Raw genomic sequence first — 16,609 nt, forward strand, 5'->3', positions numbered from 1 at the left:
AGAGGCCCAGAAGTTGCTGGGGTAGGCAACATGTGGTGTATACAATCAAATGGTCAGGGTGGGCTTCTTAGGGAGATGCAATGCCCTTCAACAGCCCTGTGAAGTGTTGTCCATTTCACAGATGGTGCAACTGGGGCAGAGATGGGCTAAATAACTTGCCTGAGGTCACACTGCAAGAAAGGGCAGGGCAAGGATTCTAACCCAGGCTGACTGGCTTGAGGCTGCATTTCACCAATTCCTTACATAAGAGCTGCAAGGAATCTGCGGGTGAGGAAACTGTGGCTCAAAGAAAGAAAAGTTGCCAAAAGTCATGGAGCAGGAGGAAGTGTGGGGTTAGTGAATCTCCTCTCACCAGGGAGAGGGGTACCCTAGCCTGGCGTTCCCAAAAGGGAGAGGCTTTTAGATGATCCACGGAAAAACTTTTTTTTTTTTTTTTTTTGAGACGGAGTCTTGCTCTGTGCCCCAGGCTGGAGTGCAGTGGCGCGATCTCGGCTCACTGCAAGCTCCGCCTCCCGGGTTCACGCCATTCTCCTGTCTCAGCCTCCCGAGTAGCTGGGACTACAGGCGCCCGCCAACACGCCTGGCTAATTTTTTGTATTTTTTAGTAGAGACGGGGTTTCACTGTGTTAGCCAGGATGGTCTCGATCTCCTGACCTAGTGATCCGCCCGCCTCGGCCTCCCAAAGTGCTGGGATTACAGGCTTGAGCCACCGCGCCCGGCGGAAAAACTTTTTTGTTGTTGTTGTTTTAATAGTTTTAACTTATGTATATGAAAAAGAAATTATAAATGCATTGAAAATAATTTCACAAAGATTAAGTGCTTGGGATGATTTTTTTTTTTTTTTTTTTTTGAGACAGAGTTTCGCTCTTGTCCCCCAGGCTGCAGTGCAGTGGCGCGATCGTGGCTCACTGCAACCTCCACCTCCCAGGTTTAAGCTATTCTCTTGCCTCAGCCTCCTGAGTAGATGGGATTATAGGCGTCTGCTACCACACCCAGCTAATTTTTTGTATTTTTAGTAGAGACGGGGTTTTGCCACGTTGGTCAGGCTGGTCTTGAACTCCTGACCTCAGGTGATCTGCATGCCTCGGCCTCTCAAAGTGCTGGAATTACAGGGGTGAGCCACAGTGCCTGGCCAGGATGAATAATTTTTAAGTGAGTTAATTTAATAAAGATAGTACTAAATAAACTATAGCACAGGTGGAACGTAGTTATGGCAAAATTCAGAGGACAGTGCTTCATGCTGAAGTTTGGAATGTTTTGCCTTCAATCTGTTATAGGACCAACGAGTTCGTATGTCCATGGTACAGTAACAGACAAATACACTAAGACAGCAGGGTTTGCAGCAGAGAAAGTTTTTGCAGAGCACCAAATGAGGAGATAGAAGAAGACTCAAATCCATCTCTCCGAGGAGTGCTGGGCTGGGGTATTTTTTTTTTTTTTTTTTTTTAGGCAGATTCTCACCCTGTCGCCCAGGCTGGAGTACAGTGGTGCTATCTCAGATCACTGCAACCTACACCTCCTGGGTTCAAATGATTCTCCTGCCTCAGTCCCCCAAGTAGCTGGGACTATGGGTGTGCACCACCATGTCCTGCTAACTTTTGTATCTTATTATTATTTTTTTTTTTAGCAGAGACGAGGTTTCACCATGTTGGCCAGGCTGATCTCGACCTCCTGATCTCAGGTGATCTGCCCGCCTCTGCCTCCCAAAGTGCTGAGATTACAGGTGTGAGACACCACACCCAGCCTGGGCTGGGGTTTTTAAGAGGATCATGGCAGGTGAGGGGCTGGAAAATTGGGGCCGTTGATTGGTTGGGGTAAGAGGAATGAAACCATCAGGATGTGGAAACTGCGTTTTTTGGTGAGTCAGCTTCTCATGGTGTCCTTCTGACCAGCTGATGTCAGTGGGGTCCTTCCGACCAGCTGATGTCAGTAGTTTCACTGTTACGCAGGACTTGAAAGACTATCTCAAATGGAAAACAACGTTTCACAACATTCAAGTTGTTATCTATAGAGCAGTTAAGGGGTGGCAGGGTTTACGTCATTCTAGGGCAAGAGGCAGTGAATGACCATGAGGAAGGAGGCCAGGGAGCAAGGTGACCTAGTGATTAATGCTGAATGTCCTGAAAGCTTGGTTTATTTTCACTTATCTCCCTCCCTTGTCAGCTGATTAATTTTATAAACTTTATAGGGATGGTTTCAAGTCGTAGCTTCCTCTGGGCCAGAGAAGGAAATTTTTGGAAGGGCCTGGAAACTCAGCCTCCTTTCTCAAGGATCCCACGTTGTTGTCACCACAATCCTCCCCACAAACTAGCCCTGCCTCACTGCCTGCACCTGTGGGAACCAGCCCTTTTTACAGACAATTTTATCTTCAAAGTGCTTTTGGCTCGTTAATTGCCCGGTGCAGCCCTGCCAAGGATGGTGGAGGAGGGCTGATGTGAACAGCATGGGGAAGACCTTGCCAGGCTGTCTTGGCAAGGCACGGCTCTGAGTTAGAGGAGCCTGGGAGAGATCCCAGCTCCACCACTTTAATGCATCTCTGGGAGCCTTAATTAATTTTTTTTTTTTTTCGAGACACAGTCTCACTCTGTTACCCAGGCTGGAGTGCAGTAGTGCAATCATGGTTCACTGCAACCTTGACATCCTGGGCTCAAGTGGTCCTCCTGCCTCAGCCTCCCAAGCAGCTGGGACTACAGGTAGGCACCACTATACCGGCTAATTAAAAAAAAAATTTTTTTGTAGAGTCTGGGTCTCACTATATTGTCCAGGCTGGTCTCAAACTTCTGGGCTCAAACAATCCTCCAGCCTCAGCCTCCCAAAGTGTTAGGATTACAGTAATCTTTTTAAACCTATGAAATGGGGATGATAATAGAATTGTCGGGAAGACTCGATGTAACAAATGGGTGTTGCTCCCTTTCACATCTAAGTGTCACATCCTCCACATGGCATTCAGTGTTTGGTACCATCCCTCCTCTAGCCTCCAGAACATTCTATATGTTCCTCTTGTATAACACAGATCAGTTGTCTGCCTTGTATTGGGGTGAACTGTGTCCCTGTTGCTCCTCAAGGGTGAAGTTTATGGCTAAGGCATCATTATATCCCTCTCATTAGGAAGCCCAGGGCTTGGCACGAAGTTCAGTAAGTGTTTGTGTGCCTGAGAGGCAGCTCATGTAGTAAACAAGAGCAAGGGCCCTAAAGCCCCACTCTGTGGGTTCAATCCCCTGTTCTGTCCTTCATTGCCAAATGATCTTAGGCAAGATACTTAACCTCTTCCTGCCTCACAGTCCGGACCTGTAAAATGGGGGTAATTAGTAATAGCACCTACAACATCAAGTTGTTGCGAGGATTAAATAAGTCAACATTCTTAAAGTGCTTATAACAGTAGCTGCTGTGGGATGAGAACCACACAGTTGTTGGCTGTTATTTATTGTAACCAGCATCTAGCACAGGGCCTTTTTCCAGATGTGGCCCCCATAAGCTTTGTAAAGCTGACCTAAAAGACTAGACTCCTATCCCATCCTCTCTCCATGCATACACATACTTTGCAGGTTTATGAAATTCTACCATTTCTTTTTTCCTTTTCTTTCTTTCCTTCCTTCTTTTCTTTTTTTTTTTTTTTTTTTTTTTTTTTTCTGGAGATGGAGTGTGTTGCTCTATCACCCAGGCTGAAGTGGCAGAGGTAAGATCATGGCTCACTGCAGCTTTGACCTCCTGAGCTCAAGCAATTCCCCCACCTCAGCCTCCTGTGTAGCTGAGGCTAGAGGCGCACACCTCTATGCCTGGTTAATTTTTTATTTTTGGTAGAGATGGGTCTCGCTCGTTGCCCAGGCTGGTTTCGAACTCCTGGACTCGAGCAACCCTCCTGCCTCGGCCTCCCAAAGCGCTGAGATTACAGGCATGAGCCACCACGCCTGGCCTGAAATTCTACCATTCCTAATTCATTCTTTGGAGTTAAGACAATGTACTTATTAAAATGCAAGTGTTGTCATCTTCAAATATTATTTGAACACTTCCTGCATAAAAGGCTTTGTGCAGGAATACTATGTGGCCTTAAAAAAATGAGGATGCTCTCCAAAGCATATGAAATGAAAAAAGAAAAATATAAAACCGTGCATGTAGTATGCTACCATTTATGGAGTACACAAAAGCTAGAGAGGGCATATGTATAAGAAGAGAGGACTTACCTGTGTAACCACAGACCATCTGTGGAAGGAGACCCAGGGAACTATCTCAGTGGGGGGTCTCCAGGGAGGGGATTTTGGTGGTGAGGACTGGGATGGGAGGGGGACTCTCTTTCATTGTGCATATTATGATTATGTCCTTTTTAAAGTAAATATACTTTTGTTTTTTGCGGAGATGGAGTTTTCCCATGTTGCCCAGGCAGGTCTCGAACTCCTGGGCTCAAGTAATCCACCCGCCTCGACCTCCCAAAGTGCTGGGATTATAGGTGTGAGCTACTATGCCTGGCCTTAAAGTAAATATCCCAGCACCTTGGGAGGCTGAGGAGGGCGGATCACTTGAGGTCAGGAGTTCGAGACCAGCCTGGCCAACACAGTAAAATGCCGTCTCTACTAAAAATACAAAAATTAGCCAGGTGTGGTGGCGGGCATCTGTAATCCCAGCTACTCGGGAGGCTGAGGCAGGAGAATCACTTGAACCTGGGAGGTGGAGGTGGCAGTTAGCTGAGATCATGCCACTGCACTCCAGCCTGGGTGATAGAGGCTCTGTCTCAAAGAAAAAAAATAGTAAATATACGTTTTATTGTGATAAAATACATATATAACAAAAATTTTACCATTTTAACCACTTTAAAGTATTCAATTCAGTGGCATTAAGCCACAAAGTTGTGAAACCATCACCTTATTTCCAGAACTTTTTCATCATCCCACACAGAAACTCCGTACCTATTACATGATAACTCCCCATTCCCTCCTCCCCCCAGCCCTTGGTAATCTCTATCCTACTTTCTGCTTCTATGAATTTGACCAGGTATCTCACATAAGTGGAACCATACAATATTTGTTTTTTTGTAGTGGCTTATTTCACTTAACATAATGTCTTCAAGGTTCATCCATATTATAGCAGGGATGGGAACTTCATTCCTTTTTTATGGCTGAATAATATCCCATTGTATGTACTGACCACATTTTGTTTCTGCATTCTTTTGTTGATGGACACTTGCGTTGCTTCTGCCTTTGGGCTGGAAGCATTATCACGAATAATGCTGTTGTGAGCATTGATACAAGTGTTTTTTTGAGTCCTTGTTTTCATTTCTTTTGGGTATATATGAAGAAGTGGAATGACTGGATCATATGGTAATTCTGTTTAATTTTTGAGGACTTGTCCTGTTTTCCACAGCACCATTTTACAATTCCCCCAGCAATGCACAAAGATTGGATTCCAATTTCTCCACATCCTCATGTATGTGCCTTTATTCCTTTTAATTTGGTATATCAAAGTATTACCTATTCAAATAAGAAATTAAAGAAAATATTTTTCAAAGGCTCTGGGCTAAAGAGGTCAGGTGGGTGAGTGGAAGGAGAAAGACACCAACGATGAAAAGCAGCCCCGCTATTCAGAAGGAGCGCGTGGCTGGGAGTCAAGAGAACTGACTTAGTCTTGATTCTGCATTGATTGGCTGCATTGTTACATTCCTCTCTGAGATTCAGTTTCCCCAGGGGTCAAAGGAAAGGTTTGGATCAGGTGCTCCTGAGTTCCCTTCCTGCTCCATTAACTAAGGACCCCACATAGATAGGTCAGAAGGGAAGCGCGGACGACGCCCCCTCCAAGTGGGTGCATACTCTTGGCTTGCATCCCCCACCTCCTTTCCTCACCGGCTTCCAGTTGGCTTAGGCAACGCAGGAGACAAGGGTGGGAGGAGAAGGAGGTTGAGATTTTCAGTGCCCGCTCCCTCCTTACACTGCTGCCTCCAGCAGCTCCAGCCAGGTGCCCTCTCACTGGGTTCCTGAGACAGAGTTTCCTTATTCCTTTAGGCCTAGGGGTGATGTGTTCATTTGCTTGGGCTGCCCTAACAAAGTACTACAAACTGAGCAGCTTAAGCAACAGAAATGTATTTTCTCATAGTCCTAGAGGCTACAAGTCCAAGATCAAGGTGTTGGCAGAGTTGGTTCCCTCAGATGCCGTGAGAAAGAATTTGTTCCATGCCTCTGCTGGCTTCTGGTGGTTTGCTGGCCATCCTTGGCATTGCTTGGCTGGTAGAAGCATCATCCTGATCTCTGTCTTCATCTTCACGTGGTACCCTCCCTGGTGTGTGTGTCTCATGTCCAAATTTCCCCTTTTTATAAGGACACCAGTCATGGATAATGCATTCGATTATGATACCCTACTTTGATTTTCTCTGCAAAGCCCCATCTGTAAACAAGCTCACATTCTGTGGATAAAGAAACTGTGGTATATATACATGATGGAATACTACTCAGCCATGAAAAGGAATGCATTAATGGCATTCACAGTAACCTGGATGAGACTGGAGACTATTATAAGTGAAGTAACTCAGGAATGGAAAACCAAACATCATATGTTCTCACTCATAAGTGGGAGGTAAGCTATGAGGATGCAAAGGCGTAAGAATGACACCATGGACTTTGGGGACTCAGGGGCAAAGCGTGGGAAGGAAGTGAGGGTAAAAGACTACAAATTAGGTGCAGCGTATCCTGCTCAGGGGATGGGTGCACCAAAATCTCACGAATCACCACTAAAGAACTTACTTATGTAACCAAACCCCACCTGTTCCCCAATAACCTATGGAAATAAAATTTTTTAAAAAAATTTAAAAATGCAGTTTTTCTTTCATTGGTATCTATGCCTAAACAACATACCGCTGAGTCTTGCTTGTTTCCTTTTTTTTCTCCAATAAAAAGAAATTTACTTAAAAAAAAACAAGCTCATATTCTGAGATACTGAGTCACCCCAAAACAGGTGGCCCCAGCTTCTCCTTTTGCCTGTTCATCCTGTGTAGTGTCCGAAATCCTACTCTCCATTTCACATCTTCACAGTCACAGGTGAGCACGCCTCCTGCAGGTGAGCATGCCTTCTGCAGGTGAGCACGCCTTCTGCAGGTGAGCACGCCTTCTGCAGGTAAGCATGCCTTTTCTGTGTTCTGCAGGGACCCATCAAGCCTCAGCACCTTGTTCAGTTCACTTTTGTCGATGGATTTGTCATTTAAGACCTAGTCAACCACACTGGGAAGGTCCAAAAGACATGCTTTTTCCAGTACTGTGAGAAATAAATCTGTGAGGGGAGCCCCCGCATCCTTAAGAAGCTCTGTGAGGGTGGGCATGGTGGCTCACGCCTGTAACCCAACACTTTTGGGAGGAAGCCGAGGTGGGTAGGTGTCTTGAGCCCAGGATTTGAGACCAGCCTGGGCAACATGGCAAAACCCATGTCTACAAAAAATACAAAAATTCTAGGTGTGGTGGCACACGCACCTGTAGTCCTAGCTACTCAGGAGGCTGAGGTGGGAGGATCACTTGTGCCTGGGTGGTTGAGGCTGCAGTGAGCCATGATAGTTCCACTGCACTCCCGCCTGGGTGACAGAGGGAGACCCTGTCTTAAAAACAAAAACAAAAAAAGCAGCAACACTGTGATTTCTCTGCAGGCCAGATCTTAACAGTGGGAACTGTAGTCACTGAATTAGGAAACCTAAATCCAGCGGGAGTAATTGGATCCCAGGATGGCAGGGCTAAGTGGTAGCAAGCAACTGCCAAGGACAAGCTGGGCATAGTTGCTGCTGCTGAAAGAAAAGAGAATCTGGGGACCCCAAACTCATTACACTGGAGAGAAGTTAAGTTTGGGAACTGAGTCATGCAAGAAACTGCCTTTTTTGTTCCCAAATAGATACCTATAATTTCACGTGCTTACTTTATCTTATGTAAAATGGAGAGTTACTGAACACGAGAAAATGCTTCATTGACTTTTCCCCTACTCCCTCTTTCCACATAAAAAATGTATAGATTCACTGGGTGCTAATCAGAGCCCTGCAAAAATGTAATCACTTGGCTTCATTGCCTACCCTCTCTCCTTTTTATTTCCCTTCCTCTCCTTGAGGAAGAGGAGAGGAAGCTCTTTCCCCTTTAAATATCAAAGAGGATATTGCTCTTTCCCCTTTAAATATCAAAGTTCCTAAAACCCTCTTTGGAAAAAGCACAGGTCTCAGATCCTACTGTGACTTGTGTTTCTTTTTCCCAGGCACATCTTTGACCTTGGCAAAATAAACCTCTAATCAATTGCCAAAAAAAAAAAAAAAAGGAGTGCTGATCTTTGTTTCTTGGTGTCTTCCTCTGGAGAGTTCTACAGTGTTGGCACAGCCCTGATCTCTGTCTTACCTTTTGCTTGCACCTGGGAGCTGAGGCGGGTAGAGGGAAAGGGAGACTTTGGGTGTAGGGAGACTTTGGGTGTAGGGAGCCGGAGGGGGGTCTCACGACAAGTCCACATCTGTTTTAGAGTTCTGTTTCTCTCGGAGCTGGCCCCTTAAGGAAGATGTTATGCTAAAGTGTGCCAAGGTTGATAAAGAAACTAGGAATTGCATTCCCCAGCATCCCATGAAGGGGCCACATGGGGGTCTCAGCATCAAGGAGGCTTGGAGGGAAGATGATACATCTTCAAATACATGAGAAGCTGACATGGGCAGAGTGATGAAGCCGATCCGTTTCCACAGAGAGACTGATAATGTGGCTCATTATAAGTTGGGCATTTCTGAGAATTTCTTTTTCAGAGACAGGGTCTCATCTGTCACCCAGGCTGGAGTGCAGTGGTGCGATCATAGTTCACTGCAGCCTCGACCTCCTGGGCTCTAGCGATCCTCCCACCTCAGCCTCCCAAGTAGCTAGGACTACAGGTGTATGCTACCATGCCCAGCTAATTTTTTTGTATTTTTTTGTAGAGACAGGGTCTTGCTCTATTGTCCAGGCTGGTCTCAACCTGGGAACTGCCTTGAAATGTAATGGCCTCTATGTGAGATGTGAACCACCCACACACAGGAAGTATTCGAACAGGGGCAGGATGGCGATTCTCGCCTTGGGCAGAAGCCTGGGCTGGTGATCTCTCTGGCCGCTTACTACTTGGAAATGCCGTGAGTGGGGAAATGGAACTTGGAGTTTCCTTTAGTCTTCTGTGTCCCCTGAGGACATGATGTTCAGATTCTTTCAGCTGCATATTGCTTTCAGCTATAGGAGTTCGTACCAAAGTAGAAAAACTCAAACCCTCCAGAGCAAGGTGCTCCAGAGGTTGGCTTCTGGCTCAAATAGGTAGTTACTAAAGCTGAGTCAAGCCTGAGCCAGCGTCTGATGCTGGTCACACCCAGGAATGGCTCCAGGGGGCTATAAAGAGCACACTCACTGGAAAATGGAACAGACTCCAGCTATCAGCTTTGATCTGAACCCAGGACAGGATGGTCCAGAAGCCGGTTCCTCTGCCCCTTGAGACCTGGGCTTACTGCATCCAGGTGTGGCCTCCTCTAATTTCAGAATCATTTGAAGACCTCTTAGCTCTTCATTGCTCTGGCAAAGCAGGCTTGTCATTGTTAGCACATCTCAGGTCACACCTTCCCATCAATTTCATTTATTACTGTGGGTCTGGCAGGTGGAGATGAAAGTGGGAGGAGCTTTTCACAGATCCTAACAACAAAAAGATTAAGAAGAGTAGGTTGGTAGATTGAAAACAATCACAACTCACATAAGTTATATAGTCATTTCAAAATCAGAAGCTTTTGCCTGGCCAGGCATGGTGGCTCACGCCTGTAATCCTAGCACTTTGGGAGGCCGAGGCAGGCAGGTCACTTGAGGTCGGGAGTTCGAGACCAGCCTGGCCAACATGGTGAAACCTGATCTCTACTAAAAATACAAAAATTAGCCTGGTGTGGTGGCACACACCTGTAATCCCAACTACTCAGGTGGCTGAGGCAGGAGAATCGCTTGAACCCAGGAGGTGGAGGTGTGGAGGTTGCAGTGACAGAGCAAGATGCTGTCTCAAAAAAAAAAAAAAAAGCTTATGCCAAAAGCCAGAGAATGTTAGAAAAGTAAGAACCATATCAACAAAAATTAATCAAAATGCTTTGACTGAATTGTTTGGTAAGGCTATTAAGATATTTGCATCCTGATGGGTCAAATCTTTCTTATTTATTTTCCTAAGATTAATTGACTGAATAAACCTTTGAATAATTGAGGATGCGATGCTTTATTGTTATTTATTAAAACATGAAGTCCTGGTCCTCATATGTGTGCAAATGGTGATCACTCTCCCATGGCTTCCTTTCTTTGCTTCCGCAGTCTCTGGCTCACTCATGTGGCCTAGAATCTTAAGGATACCATTGTATTATAGCAGGTAATAATATGCTATAATATTATTAACCAAACTATACTCTCCAATCAGATTTCACCAATTTTCTCACCAATGTCCTTTTTCTGCTCCAGGATCCAGTCCAGGATTGTACCCAGAATTGCATTTAGTGAATGTCAGGTTATCTATATGATACAGAGGTGGCAAATGGTGCAAAACAAGAAAAAGAAGCATCACTTCTCAATGCTTATTAGTGCAAACCCATATATTCTGTACTTTTCAATGGGGAGAAGTTATGTAGGTGAATCCTACAGGCTGGGATTGATAGAGCAGGGTGATGTGAGAGACTAGGGGTGCAGGGCAGTCCTCTCTGAGGAAGGGAGTGTTGAGCTGAGATCCGATTGTAGGAGCCAGGTTTGAAACAATCTGGGGGAAGAGCATTCCAGGTGGAGAGAATTGTAAGATGGTATAGTAGGTCCTGCCAAATGAGTTACTCAAGATGTGAATATCGATTTATTGGAATAGGAAATGATTCACTCACCAAATATTTAAACAGTACCCACTAGTGCCAGGAACTGTTGAAGGTGCTTGGATGATGTTAGGCTAGAATGTTTCTAGGGGAAGCTAGGCCAGGGAAGTGTGGGAGGAGGGGTAGGCTGATGTTGAGCTAGGATGTAGAGCTGGGAGCGATGCTTAGTGAGACTTTTGAGTTCAACCAAAGTTAAGAGGGCCTGCAGAGCCATCTGAGTTCCACTGGGGATGGGCAGGAGTCAGGGGTGGATGCCTGAGTCTTGATTCTCAGATGAGCCGAGAAGCCTAGGCTGGAGCTTGAGATCTGGAACCTGGAGTAGGAGGTGCCTAGTTTCAGGCTGAGATTGGTGCAGAAGGCTCAGACCCCACCCATTCACAGCTAGACTTGAAAAGATTTGGGGCAGAACATTTCAAATGGATTCCAGGTGGAGGGAACTGTAAGTGCCAAGGCCACGCGGTGAGACCAAATTTGATATGTTGGGATGATTTCCAGACACCAGAGCTCTGTAGGCCAGGTTAGGAGTTTGGATTTTATTCCATGTGTAACGGGAAGCCACTGGAGAATTTTATATACGGGATTGACATGATCTTATTTTTAAAAATTAACTTATTTTCTCGAGACAGTCTCACTCTGTTGCCCAGGCTGGAGTGCAGTGGTGTGATCATGGCTCACTGCAGCCTTGACCTCCTGGGCCCAAGCCATCCTCCCACTTCAGCCTCCCAAGTAGCTGGGACTACAGGTGAGCACCACCCCACCCAGCTAATTGTTTTGTATTTTTTATACAGATAGGGTTTTACCTTGTTTTCCAGGCTGGTTTTAAACTCCTGGGTTCAAGCAATCCACCCACCTTGGCCTCTTAAAGTGCTGGGATTACAGGTGTAAGTTATCACGCTTGGCCTTTTTTTTATTAAAAAATATTTTAAATCACTTTTCTTGAGGCATAATTTACAAATAACAAAATACAGTTACTTTAAATGTACAGTTTGGTGAGTTTTGACAAATATATCCAGCTATGTAACTACCACCACAATCAAAATACAGATAGAGCATTCTTATCACCCTAAAAAGTTCTCTTTACAATTGATTCTCCTATTACTACCCCAATCTCCAACCTTAGGCAAGAGATCCTGCAGACCCTTCGCCCAACTTCCTGGAGTTACCATCTTGCATAACCATGTACCTTTGTCAAAACTGAGAAATTAACATTGCTACAGTATCACGAACCAAACTATCAGCTCTAATCAGATTTCACCAATTTTCTCACTAATGTCCTTTTTCTGCTCCAGGATCCATTCCAGGAGTGCACCCAGGATTGTATTTAGGAATTATGTCTCCTTAATCTCTTCCAACCAGTGACAGTTTCTCAGAATTTCGTTTTTCACGAACATGGCAGTTTTGGGGCAAACTGGTCAGGTGTTTTGTAGAATGTCCCTCGATTTGGGTTTATCTGATGTTTTCTTATGATTAGAGTTTATAGATTTGGGGAAGAAAACCACAGAGATGACATGCCCTTCTCATCCCAACATTTCAGGGAGTATTTGATACCAAATTCTATCGCTGGTGATGTTAACCTTGGTCACTTGGTTAAAATGGTGTCTGCCAGGTTCCCTCCTATGAAGTCACTATTTTTCCCTTTCCATAACCTACTTTTTGGAATCAAGTCGTGAAGTCCAGTCCATCTATCAATGAGAGGTGAGTTAAGCTCCACCTTCGGAGTGGAGGAAGTATACATATACTATTTAGAGTTATTTATTCATAGAGAAACCTTTTTTTTTTTTTTGAGAAGGGGTCTCACTCTGTCACCCAGGCTGGAGTGCAGTGGTACGATCTCAGCTCACTGTAACCTATGCCTCCCAAGCTCGAGCAATCCTCCTGCCTCAGCCTCCTGAATAGCTGAGACCACAGGCATGCGCCACCACGCCCAGCTAATTTTTGTATTTTTGGTAGAGACAGAATCTTGCCATGTTACCCAGGCTGGTCATGAACTCCTGAGTTCAAGCAATCTGCCTGCCTCAGCCTCCCAAAATACTGGGATTACAGGCATGGGCCACCACGCCTGGCGGAGAAAGCTTTTTTTTTTTCGATAGGGGAAATAACAGCATATTTGTATTTTGCTGGAAGTGATCCAAAAGGGAACAAAATACCTGTGAGAGTTTCTTTGGTTTCTTCAGTAAGTGTTGAAAATGTTTTCACACCAGGACTTTTCTCATTTATAAAAACCTTAATAATATACTTTATTTAGCACAATATATGCAAAATATTATGATTTCAAAATATGGTCAATATAAAAATATCAGTCAGATATTTGAAATTCTTATGTGAATTCTTGCAGATGTGTCTGTGTTTTACACTTACAGCTTATTACAGTGAACTGGCCACATTTCAAGTTCTCAATGGCCATATGACTTAGGCTACCATATTGGAGAGCACAGCTCTAGACCTTTTTGAAACCAGTGCAGGGCAGGCCAGGATCTTGGTGAGTGTGCACTTCATTCTCCAGTCTCCAGTCTCTCAACTCTACCGTCTTTCTTGTATTTGTGTGACTGTGACTCCTGAAAGTTCCTGTTGAGGAAGCATCTTGATAGTGACTTTTTTTTTGTAGTTAAAATGATATTTTTACTTTATTTTTTCTCTATTTTATTTTTTAATTTTTAAAAATTTTGTGAGTGCATAGTAGATGTATATATTTATGGGGTACATGAGATGTTGAGATACTGGCATGCAATGTGAAATAAGCACATCGTGGAGAGTGGGGTATCCATCCCCTCAAGCATTTCTCCTTTGAATTACAAACAATCCAAGTCACACTCTAAGTTATTTCAAAATGTGCAATTAAGTTATTATTGACTGTAGTCACTCTGCTGTGCTATCAAATAATAGGTCTTGTTCATTCTTTCCATTTTTTTGGTACTCATTCACCATCCCCACCTCCCCCCAATATCTAAATTCTGAAGTGCCAGTTTTGGATATTGATAAAGCTGAGTGCTAGCTACCTAAAATTGTGACAACAATTCTTCTCCCTTTCCCAGCATGGTGATTTCACAGTCATGTTTTCTTTCTGTGTTTTCTTCATAGTGCCTTTCACACTGCTCCCTGATCTTCCTCTGTTCTTAGCTTCGAACTTTTAAAAATTGAACTTTTCATTTTGAGATAATTATAGATTCACAAGCAATTGTAAAAAATAATATAGAGATACCTTAAGTCTCTTTACCCATTTTCCTCTAATGGTAACGTCTTGCAAAATAAGTTATTCTCTCTCTATTTTTTTTTTTGCTCTAGTCAATGAAAGGGACACTTTATTGAGGCTCCAGGGCCACAGGGCCTGGGCAGGAGGCTGCCCTTCAAGGAAAGAACAACCTTATTTGAGCTTCTTCTTGGGACGCAGGTTGTTGGTGTGGCCACACTTCTTCTTGCGGCAGTTGACAGCACGAGGATGAAGGCGAGCATAGCACTTGCGGCAGATCATCTTGTCGCAGTTGTATTTCTGGGCAAGCTGGCGGAGGGAAGGCTCAATAATGCCACCTCGCAGGCGCAACACCAGGTGCCGGGTGGACTCTTTCTGGATGTTGTAGTCTGAGAGAGTGCGGCCATCCTCCAGCTGTTTGCCGGCAAATATCAGACGCTGCTGGTCAGGTGGGATACCCTCCTTGTCTTGAATTTTGGCTTTGACATTCTCAATGGTGTCACTGGGCTCGACCTCAAGGGTGATGGTTTTGGCTGTGAGGGTCTTCACAAAGATCTGCATGTTTGCGTCTCCAGCTCGGCCGCCTCGCTGAAGAAAAAGAGCTATTCTCTCTCTTTTTAAAATAAAGATATTTGGCTGCTTTGTGAAGGCAAAGTGGGAGCAGAGAGACTGCTGAGAGGTGACTGTGACTGGGCAGAGATTTGGACCAGGAGAGAGCGTGAGAAGATGCTGGACCATGCTGCCATTCTGGGGTAGACGTGGAGGTGAGCTGTAGCCACATGACCCTCACAGGAAACACTGATACTCAACTCCAAAAAGAATCTCCTTTATAAAGGCCAAGTCAAAAGCATAGTCTGGGTATCAGTCAGTTTCCAGTAGGAAAGAGGGGGTACAAAGTGTTTAGAGTTTACAGAGGAGGAAAAACAATTTTCCCTTTACCCTTCTGAGTTCTTAGCTGGGACCCCTGCTAACATTTGCCACAAAAGACAGATTAACAAGAGAAAAACAAGATTGTATTAACATGTATATATCATATGTGCATGGGAGACAGCCAGGGAATGAGTAATTCTCAAAGAGATGATTCAGAATTCCAGCTTATATAGTATCTCTGACAAAAGACAATACATTTTTAGAGAAGTGACAGGACAAAAAGGACCTTGAGTCTCTAAGGGATTGCAAATTGTAGGAAGGCAAATATACAAGAAACTAATGGTAGATAAAGGCTGGTTAGTAAAATTTGTTGGGAAGATTCCTCTGGTCTAAAAGGCCCTGAAGACATCTTCATTGATCGACCTTTGTCCTTCCCAGTAGAAAGGGGAGGAGGGACACCTATGTCCTGCTTTAGGCAAATAGAGGCAAACAGAAAGCTTTTCTTATATCTGCTTCTTCTCAACTGCTTTCAGCTTAAAATAATCCTCATGTCAAATGGTATATTTGGTGTGGAAGAGCCTGCTACCTTTCAACAGAACCAGAGTTTAATGAAGGGACAATTTACAGAGGTGTGGGCAGGATTAGGGACATCCAGGAGAGATGATGGGGCACCTAGAGACTAGCACAGTGGGAACTGTCGCTGTCCCTAGCCCTGAAGGAAGGAGAGAGAAAGGTGGCATTACAGGGCCCAGGGAAAGTTGGGGTAGAGGTTGAGGAACTGCCCAATAGAAGCAGTGGTGGCAGATAGAGGAATATAACCACTGCCAAAATTATACCCAGCAGCGGGAAAGGAATCAGTTTTCTGACCTTTCTCCCCTCCCATCATCTGATTACCTGGCAGTGCAAGGAAACGGGCCATGAAATCTGCCAAGGTTGGCCTTCTCAGCACAGACCAGGACAGAGGAGGGAGAGGATGGATCTGGAAAGGTGAATGGAGAATAACAGAATATAATTTCAAAAACTCTACAGTGGGGGAGCTTTAGAAACAGTTCCTTTATCTGTACAGGACATATTCTTTTTTTTTTTTTTTTTTTTTTGAGATGGAGTCTCACTCTGTCTCCTAGGCTGGTGGAGTACAGTGGCATGATCTCGGCTCACTGCAATCTCCACCTCCCAGGTTCAAGCGATTGTCCTACCTCAGCCTCCCGAGTAGCTGGGATTACAGGCATGTGCCACCACATCCAGCTAATTTTTTATTTTTAGTGGAGACCGGGTTTCACCATGTTGGCCAGGCTGGTTTTGAACTCCTGACCTCGTGATCCACTCGCCTCGGCCTCCCAAAGTGCTGGGATTACAGGTGTGAGCCACCGCGTCTGGCCTGTACAGGACACATTCTAGATGTGCAGTGATTCCATTTTAATGTAAGTGCTTCTCACTTAGTCTCATTTTCAGTAACTCTTTCCAAGATTATTTACAGGCTTGATCTACATGCATCTAGGAAACACCATGGACCCAGGCCTCTCCTGAGGGTGGAGCAAGGAGCTAAGAGGAGGGCTGCACGATGCTTTGAGCGATAGCGGATCCTGGACACTGGGATGTGTGGCCTCTCCAGGGATTTTCGAGCCCATGAAAATGTCAGAGAATCCCCCATAACAAGAGGCCACTGGGAGCTTGGCCAAGGGTGTCGTGTGGTTGGATATCTCAAGGTTGCTTGTGGCAAACATGACACT

General features: G+C 44.8%; 1 pseudogene across 1 annotated transcript; it reads right to left on the reverse strand.

The window, feature by feature from the left end:
• Nucleotides 1-14,095: 14,095 nt before the first annotated feature.
• LOC100602391 lies at nt 14,096-14,620 on the reverse strand (annotated as a pseudogene). Its single transcript, XR_004026481.1, has one exon. The product of XR_004026481.1 is annotated as a ubiquitin-60S ribosomal protein L40 pseudogene (transcript).
• Between the last annotated feature and the right edge of the window lie 1,989 nt (nt 14,621-16,609).

This window comes from Nomascus leucogenys, chromosome 2 (assembly GCF_006542625.1).
Source record: "Nomascus leucogenys isolate Asia chromosome 2, Asia_NLE_v1, whole genome shotgun sequence".
Taxonomy (NCBI): Eukaryota; Metazoa; Chordata; class Mammalia; order Primates; family Hylobatidae; genus Nomascus; species Nomascus leucogenys.